Source organism: Phalaenopsis equestris, unplaced genomic scaffold, assembly GCF_001263595.1.
Source record: "Phalaenopsis equestris unplaced genomic scaffold, ASM126359v1 Scaffold000084, whole genome shotgun sequence".
In the NCBI taxonomy this organism is placed as follows: domain Eukaryota; kingdom Viridiplantae; phylum Streptophyta; class Magnoliopsida; order Asparagales; family Orchidaceae; genus Phalaenopsis; species Phalaenopsis equestris.
Window position 1 is genome coordinate 868,469 of NW_018164526.1, and position 10,000 is coordinate 878,468.

Sequence of the window (10,000 nt, forward strand, 5' to 3'; positions counted from 1 at the left end):
TTTCTCCTCTCGATCGCGCCTCCTGCACCAAAACTACCACTCGCCTGCTTCGCATCCACTCTCTCAACCAAACCCTCAGAGCAATCCGAGTGGAGCTTGCTAGGAGGCAGTGACGAGATTGCAACGAACATAGAGCTACAGAGCTGAACTTCTTTTACTTCTCTTCACTCAGCCTCTATTCCTACTGGAAGGTATGGTTGCATATGTACTTTTGTTCCGATTACGTTTTGAACTGACTCAGATGACAAGCATGATATTCTTGCAATCTGTATTTTTTTTAATGAGTAATTCAAGTTTTCCACTGTTTGTTTTTATATTCCTTGGAGATTAAAGAAATTTGTGACATTTTATTGGCTCATGCATAAACTGATAATGATCATTGTAACCTGTATTTCAGCATCATTTTGACAGGTGAATTATGTTGTTTTATACTAGCATTGATGATTTGTCTTCTTGGAATTTGTAACTACTTACATTTGAATGCAAAAGATGATCATCTATGGCCTGCATAACTTTGATAAATTTCATTTTTTTTAGTGAGTCGTATTGAATGTCATTAGTCCTTTGCACATGTTCTTTAGACAGTGATTTATCATTATAAATATTCTCTTGAGAATTTATAACATTGTGTGTGATTATTTTATAAAGTACATTGAATTTGAAAGTTTGGCAGTTCATCCCTTGGTTTTGGCATGACATGCCTATTTTTATAATGCTACAGCAAGCCATGCCATTGATTGTTTCTATTTACTATTTTGTTCTCAAACACCTACAAAAAGGCAATTTTTGTTGAGAGTTTTGCCTACTGTTTTTGGGGTTGAGTTTAACAACTTTATTTATTATTTTGAGGTTGGATTTGGAGAGCTTTATCTACTGTTTTGAGTTTTACTTAACTATCATTTAAACGTTTCTTTTTAGATCGATTCACTTGTTGTTTTTCCCCTTTCAGCTTTGCTAGTTTTAGAGGTTGGTCGACCTCCTTCTTTGTTTTATTTATTTTTAAATGGTTAAGTCATAAAGATGGGGATTGATGATTTAATTAATTAGAAGATATAGAGAACCTTCAATCACCTTAAGTATAAGTTAAAGAGTAGGCTTCCTAGAGTTTTAGGAGCACACCCTAGGTGAGAGTCCATCCACCTAATCCTCAGTGTAGACCTCCTAGACTTTAGGTGCACACCCTAGGTGTGAGCCCATCCACATAGTCCTCAGTGTAAGCTTCCTATAGCTTAGGCACACACCCTAGGTGAGAGTCCATTCACCTAGCCCTCAATGTTGACTTCCTAGATTTTAGGTGCATACCATAGGTGAGAGTCTATCCACCTAGTCATCGGTTTAGGCTTCCTACATTTTAGGAGCACACCCTAGGTGAGAGTTCATCCACCTAATCCTTAGCATGGTCTTCCTAGACTTTAGGAGCACACCTTAAGTTAGAGCTCATCTACCTAATCTCTGCAGTGTAACCTCCCAAGTTTTTAGGAGCATATCCTAGGTAAGAGTTCATTCACCTAATCCTCGAATGCACGGTGAAACTAGACACTTTCACAAACTGACTAAGACACTAGACATGATGCACCGAGACGTGACCCATGCTTAATTAAATCAACAGTGAAATTCCTTCAATGACTTAACCTATAATGAAACTCATTGCACCGGGATTTGAGCTTGAATATTACACTCAAATCCTCCTGACAATTGGGGAAATTTCTTAACGCCGCATATGGATCATCGGACTATGATAAGTCTAGGGTCTAGATGGCGATGGCGATGACGACATTGCTATGTTTAAACGAGGGATACGAGGTTAGATTATTAGAATAATATCTCCTATCTCAAGGATCTTCAATAAGGGAGAGGGAAGAACCTATGATACTATTCTCCGATTCTTGGTGGGATCGTTGCCCTCGACACTCTTAGGTTGTCAGTAGTTCTAGCACGATTAGAGTGACTAGTTTGTGGACTGTACGACTTTACAAAATATTTACAAAAATAAAAATAAAAAAAATTTCTTTTTGCGTGATAAAAAGAACTCTGCACAAAAAAAAAAGACTTGAACAAAAAAAAAAACTTTTGCATGAGAATTTTTCTATGAAAATTTATAAAGGTCCACGACTGGTCACTTGGATTGAGGTTAATGACTACTTTCTGTAGATTGTCGGGATAACAACTCTTACTCAAGATCGGGAAGCTCACAGCCCAGCTCTGAGCCCCCACTTTTACCAATGTCTTATACTCAGTCCTAATCTTTCGTATGTGACTAAGGGTTTCTTTTGTTCGTGATTTCTACTGCTCGTTTTTATGACTTTTATGCTGGATTTTATTGCCTTATTTATTTTTCTTGCAGGTATGTTTAAATATGCTGCAAATCATATTATGCTCTCAACATTAATAACGCAACAGTAGCAGATGCCCATGTACGCTTTTACATTTTATCTACAGTATTTTACTTTACTGTATTTTATCTTTTAAGTACCTTTTATTTACCTGCAATTTGACTATTCTGCATGCAAAACCAGAACTGAAATCGAAACCAAAACAAAATAAAACCAAACATTGACACCAAAATTGTGAAGCATAAACAACCAGTATTAAACACTTAAACCATGGAGCCGTCGCGACGATAGGAGCTTGGAGCCAACTTTGTGAGCAGTACGGCGAGACATTCAGACCGAGCAACAAGAAGATCTTCTTCAGCATTATCTCTTCCTAGCATAATAACAACCCATAGAATTTTGAGGTAGCTCGCCTAACGCGACGTAAATCTTCACTCCCTTTTAGGCACCTGTGCAACCATGTTGTGCAATGTAAGTCCTAACTCGCCTTAGGTTCCGAGGTTGTCATCTAGAATGACGTAAATTTCTTATCTTTGCGGGCTATTTGCATAACCAGTTATTATGCAAGTGTAAGTCTCAACTAATAAAATTGACGGGATTTAATATTCAAATAAAATTCTTTCTAAAACATAGCCACACAATAGGATAGCTTGGGAGGTCACTGAGGATTCCCCTCAGAATCTGTGACATCCCCTACCATTTACTTCCTTTGGACTCCTGAAATAATTGTTCTCACTTGAGTCACTCTCACTTGTTTTTCCACGTCCTACATTGGAAACCTGAACTTTGAATTCTTGAAGATTAGAACCACTGACCATTATCAAGAGTTTTCTCAACTGATTCCCGTCACTTGGGATGTAATTAAATATAAGGGTTTGCCTCTATAGGGAACTTGGAACCCAGATAAAATAAATCATATTTAATCTTTGTATTAAATAGGAGAATTTATCGGTCACATATAAAAGGTTCGCAGACTAAATGGATGTCACAACCTCGTAGTTTGTATGATTGGGTCCACCGCCGCGGGGTACCCTTATCTTTCAAGGTGTATCATTTGTGATACCGGGCACGATTATACAAATTTATTGGGCAAATGAGATCCAGTCGGTCTCATTTTTCAAAATTAAAATACACTATTTTTTATAAAATTATATACCTTTTAGGTTAAATTAAATCATCTACTTTTCAAAACAATAAAAATACTTTTCGAAATCAAAAAGTTGACCGACAAGTGGTAAGATCATATTTTCTTGCAGTAGTTCTCATTGCATCAAAGTAGATTAATCTTACGTGATATGAATTATGAGAAGTGGCATTAAATAAAAAATGAATACAATTTTAAAGAATTTTTTCATATGTATATTGACTAAGTATATGAGCGACATATATATCGACAAACAAAGAAAATGAAGGAGGAATACAATAAGGAAGAGAATATTCTTGATTATCAGGATATATTACAACTATATTTTTTTTTTGCAGGAAAATTTGAAATGATAAAGTGAGAATTTAATGTCTTAGTGTTATATGAGGAACACACAGATAAAAAAAAAGTAATAAAAGGAAATATCGAGATTTTTTGTTGAAAAATTCGGAAATGGAAAAAATCATGGGGTTTAGCCCAATCAAAGTAATCCACTATATAAGTTCAAGGGTACATCTTTCTCTCATAATAGGGAGAATGGGTTTACAATTGTACATTGAAAACTACATTTGTCAAAAAATACAATTATTAGGAAATTGAATAACAATTGTAGGTTGATTACAGTGATTGTAAGCAACGGTCGCTTGGTTGGCGGTGGCAGATATTGACCTCATTTTGAGGTCATTACTCTTTTCTTTAGGATCCTAGGATCTAGCTCTAGGGGTTCCTATTGACTATTTTAGAAAATTAGTATTGGAATCCATCCCTTTAAAAATTCCTGCCACTTCCTATTTCTCTTGTGATGTCTCGTATTGATGATCTCAAAACCATCGTTGTTTGGTCGAGTGGTTAAGGACTATCATGTGGAAACTCGGGGAGAAGTTCCCAATATGATCTCAAGCCCTAGGGAAACTTCTTTAAGACCTTATCCACACACACTCACACACACAAAATGCACAAAATTCACTAAGTTTCACAAGATCAGACTAAAATTGAGCTTAAAGGATGGGTGAAAATGCGAACTTCTCCGGACGACCTCTGATGACAAAATGGACTGTGCCAACGCGTCCGGGACATCAATTTAGCTAGGAAAGACATCCATTTTGTTATATTGCTCATAATAGGGAGAATGGGTTTACAATTGTACATTGAAAACTACATTTGTCAAAAAATACAATTATTAGGAAATTGAATAGCAATTGTAGGTTGATTACAGTGGTTGCAAGCAACGGTCGCTTGGTTGGCGGTGGCAGATATTGACCTCATTTTGAGGTCATTACTCTTTTCTTTAGGATCCTAGGATCTAGCTCTAGGGGTTCCTATTGACTATTTTAGAAAATTAGTATTGGAATCCATCCCTTTAAAAATTCCTGCCACTTCCTATTTCTCTTGTGATGTCTCGTATTGATGATCTCAAAACCATCGTTGTTTGGTCGAGTGGTTAAGGACTATCATGTGGAAACTCGGGGAGAAGTTCCCAATATGATCTCAAGCCCTAGGGAAACTTCTTTAAGACCTTATCCACACACACTCACACACACAAAATGCACAAAATTCACTAAGTTTCACAAGATCAGACTAAAATTGAGCTTAAAGGATGAGTGAAAATGCGAACTTCTTCGGACGACCTGCGATGACAAAATGGACTGTGCCAACGCGTCCGGGACATCAATTTAGTTAGGAAAGACATCCATTTTGTTACACTATAACGCGCGAATAAAAATGTACAAATCAAATTTTTATTTTTTAAATATTAAATATTTTGATATTTATATTATTACTTATAATATCAATTTTAATCCTAAACCCTATTTATTCCTTGCCCGCACACTTAACTCTTCATTCGACCCATCCCGTGGCTTGATCAACCGCTCGACTCGTCCCTGTGTGTGCTGTAGATGCCGTGGCTCATCCACGTGACCGCCTCCCTTCTCTCGACTCTTCTCCTTCCTCGCGTGGCTGCTCGACCTTTCGGCTCTCCAATCGCAGGAGCTGGGTTGGCCGACTTTTCTCCTTCTCGAGTTTTTACTTTCTCGTCCTTTATGGTGACGATTCCTTCCCCGTCGTTTGATTCAACCACAAAGCTATAGTAAATTTGGCTGTCCCCCTCTCATTTCAGCCTATAAAAAGGCTTCTTAATGTACTTTTATCGGTTGTTGAAAATTTTGAGAGGAAAAGGAGTTTGAGGTAATCATTGGTTGCTGTTTCTCGAAGCTTTTGGGAAGAGAGTTTCTGTAGGAGGTGTTTTTTTAAATTTGTTCTGCAGTTTTACTTTGAGTCTGCATTAAGAAGTATTTCTCTTCTTTCCTCTAATCTGCATCACTTGGATTCACACCTGAAAATATTTCTTTTCTCTTTTAAAGCATGTGGAAGTAAAAGTTTAGGCCTGTTTTTGAGATCTAATCATGGAAAGCTTCTTGAATCAATAAGATGATGCATAATATAGCTGCGTTCTCTTACTTTGTGATTTGAAATGCATGATAAAGGAAATTTTGGAAAACTCCAGTTGTTGCCATGTGATAATATTTGCTTATCTGGAATATGTGCTAGAAATGAAATATTAATGCTCTTTATTATCATTAGTCCTGTTTAAGTAAATGTTAATGCTGAGGCATGTTGGCTTTAGGGATTCATTTATACTTATCTGTTTCTTATTACCTGTTACTATTTGAAACATATGCTGGGTGTAATATTTTGGGTGTAATATTTTGAGACGTAATATTTTGAGACATAAGGCTTTATGAGATTTGACTTTGATGGCTCTATTTTTCCCATTTGGTGGGCTCGATTTTGGCTCCTTCTGGGTTGGATTTTAGTTGAAAGTTTTGTACTGTTTCTGCCCCTTTGTTGGGCTCGGTTTGGCTTAAATTGTATTCTTTTCTTTAGCTCTTATATTGGGCTTGGTTTTGTCTAAGATCTGGGCTCAGTTTAGCTTGGAGGTTTATCTGTTTTTCCCCCTCTTTTGCTGGGTTTAGTTGAGCTGAAATTGTGTTTTTTTTTGTTCCACCTGCTGGACTCAATTTTGGCTGGAACTCTATTTTTGTTTGCCCTTTCATGCAGGGCTTGGTTTACCCTCTACGGCTCTCTGTTTTATCCTTCTTGTTGGGCTCGGTTTACCTGAGCTGTTATGTTGTTTGCCCTTTCCTGCTGGGCTCATTTTACCTTTTACAGTTATGTTGTTTGCCCTTTCCTGCTGGGCTCATTTTAACTTTTACAAAAAAGAAAAAAAAAAAAGACAAGTTTGATGACTTTCTGGTTTTCAAAGTATGAATCATTGGATCAGTAGACGCAGTGCTTGCCAATGCCAACGGAAACAAAACAATTGATAAATGACCAAATTGTCGAACGAAAAAAAGTGTTCAGCAGACAAGGCAATCAAGAGCAAAAATTAATATGTTGGTCGTAGAAAGTAAGCTCAAAAGATTTCCAACAATAAATAATCCAAAACAGAAGTAGGATAGTATTAGCATAAACCAATTTCGCAAGGCTCTACGTTTGAATATGTGAAAGGTTAACTACTAAATACCAAGCAAAATCTTCCATATGTTCATCAGATAGGATAAGTTCAACACCACATTATATCACCAAAACAACTTTTTACCCCTTCATGCATGGACAAAGTGGCATTTATGTAAGAAAAAAAAACAGCAGTTTAGGTGTAAGGCAAGTTAAACTGTTGAGGTTTTATTTGGGGCTCATTTTGCCCTCTTGATTTGCCCTGGCCATGAACACTTATATATATTCTTTAAATTGGTGTTTCACTTATTTAATGTGAGAAGCTTTTGATTAATGTTGAAATTAAATGATTTTGATATTGGCATAATTTTTGGAAGTTTAGAAGGTTGTCGTCCATGGATTATCTTCCTTTATTTGATTTGCGAAATATGAAAGGCTCTTACAACTTTATTTTTGAGAAAGTATAAGGTTGATATGAATCAGATTTATGAAAGATTTGAAAAATTCATAAGATTGTCGCTTGGGAAGGACTTGGAGGCTTGACATTAAAATTTGGATAATATAAATGCCGCATTTGAATTTAGGCTTGGACGTGTGAATATGTAGGCAGTGGTGGAGTTGTTTATACAATTATCATATTGATACGGGCCCGTTTGGACCTGTTCGAAACAAGATTTGGAGGGGATACTCTTTTTAGGTTGATCCATTTATAAAATTTGAGAAAATGATATCCTTCTTGGATTGATTCAAGGATCTTGAGCTCTCTTTTTCAGATCCTTTTGTCACAGTTTTGATGGTTGATTCACCATTCATCCTCACCATTCATCCTTTCAATCAATTTCTCCTCTCTCATCCCCATTTTTATTCTTTTTTTTCCTTGCTTCTTGATTTAGTTTTCGGTCCTTGCTTCTTGATTTTTCTTGATTTAGTTTTCGGTGCTTATGTCTGACACATAAGTGCTCATATATAGCCTTTTGCTATATATGAAACCATCAAGCAAGGTCGCTAGTAGGTCAGTTTTGTTTTGGGGTTTAGGGTGATGATAAAGACACACTGGTGGTAGAGCGGAATAATATTTCATCCTACGACATCAGGACCAAATCCATGGGCCTGATGAACTGTATGATGATAATATCATTCACCGACATAAGACTAACGGGGGACCCGTACCTTCTTAAGTTGTCGTCGGTCCTACGCCCGTTAACATGATCTACTCGTGGACAACTATACTTTTCAAAACTGATAAGAACATACATCATAAGAACATATACAATATTTATAAAAATATTTTCACTACAAAATTGATACAACTTCCAGTTTGTATGCCTAAATTCATGTGCATGCTAAAATGATAAATTTTATAAATTTTAAATGTGTTACAACTTGGTTGTCCACTTGTTGATTACCGATACCGGTCTAAGGAGTACCCTCCAAAGTTAGGTTTAGTTGGACACCATTCTAGTTGAGTGGCGGGCCCTATACATCCCTATACATCGGGGTGACCGATAGTAGCCTTTGACGTCCATCGAGTACAAATATATTATATTTGAGCCTAGCCCCAACCTGAGTGCTTGCGGTCCCCTCTTTTCGGAATTTTCGTATGTTTTATTGGAATTTTTTGGCAAAGCACTCGTGATCCCTTTTCCGGGATCTTCCCGAGATTTTGATAATTTTCTTGAAATTGTCATTTGTCGATTTTCCCGAGTTTTATGTCGTGAGTCATTTGTCAATTTTTGCCGAGTTTTTCGCCGTGGGTCATTTGTCGATTTTCTCGACGAGAGGCAGGCTCCATTGCTAGTCCGCTAGGATGGTCAATAAAAACTCATAAAGCTAGATCCTAGGTTCTAAGAGTAGGAGATTAAGACCTCACTAAAAATGAGGTCAACAAATGTACTGTTCTTTCTCTTCTATGCCGCACATTTTACTGTTCTTTTCTTGTATAATGTATGTTTTATTGTTCTATTACACACCATACCTTAGTGTAGGAAAAACTCAATAATAAATATCGAATCCGGAGGTGCTACGACGGGGAGCTCGGAGCGAACATCATGGGCAGCACAACAAGGACACGCAGAGGAGCAACTTCGAGATGGATTTGCAACATCAAAACAAGTTCACGTCAACTAATCATTTTCTTTAGTTTAAATAACAAGTCATAAGACTTCGACGTGATTTGTTTAGCGCAACGTAAATCCTCACCTTATCTTTAGGATTTTGCATAACTCTGTTGTGCAATTATAAGTCCTAACACTTTTAGGATTCCGAAGTTACCGTACGGTACAGTGTAAATCCTCTATATCTTTTTAGGTCATTTACACGATCTGATATCGAGTCTTCAAGAATTCAAGATTCAGGTTTTCAAGGTAGGAAGTGGAAGGGCAAATGAGAGTAGCTCAAATATGAACAATTATTCCAGGAGTCCAAAGGAAAAAAAATAAATTGTAGGATTAAACATTGAATAACATTATTTCATATACATAAATAGTTGGGAACTCACTATAGTTTTCTCTGGAATTGTGATATTTCCTACTGTTCATTATTTTGGATTCCTTAAAATAACTGTTCCTGTTTGAGCCACTCCTATTCAATTTTTTCGTGTCCAATCTTGGAAACTTAAACTTTGAAATCTAGAAAGTAAAACCACTGATCTTAATCGAAAGTCTTCTTAAGTGGCCCCAGTCATTTAAGATGTAATTAATTATAGGGGCTTGCGTCTATAAGGAACATGGAACTCAGGTAAAATAAACCTTATCTAATCCTTATATTAGGTAAGGGAACTTGAAGGCCATACATAAAAGGTTTTGCAAACCAAACAGATGTCACAAACTTCTTAGTTTAGGTGGTTGAGCCTACTGTTAAGTGGTTTGCTTATCCTTCGGGATAGTGTATTACTTGTGGTATCGCGCTCAATCGTTCAAACTATTTAATATGTGAGGCTTGTTTGGTCTCATCTATTTTTAAATTAAAATGTTTCTTTCAAAAATCATATTTATATTAAAATTATTTTCATATTTTACAAAAATCTTTTCATTTCTTTCCAAAAAAAAAAAAGCGGCCGATAGCAGGC

General features: G+C 36.5%; 1 protein-coding gene across 1 annotated transcript in view; it reads left to right on the forward strand.

Moving 5' to 3' along the window:
• Window positions 1–10,000, forward strand: part of LOC110019891 (2-Cys peroxiredoxin BAS1, chloroplastic-like) — a gene marked incomplete in the record, with an annotated part of 35,879 nt that overhangs the window by 14,761 nt on the left and 11,118 nt on the right.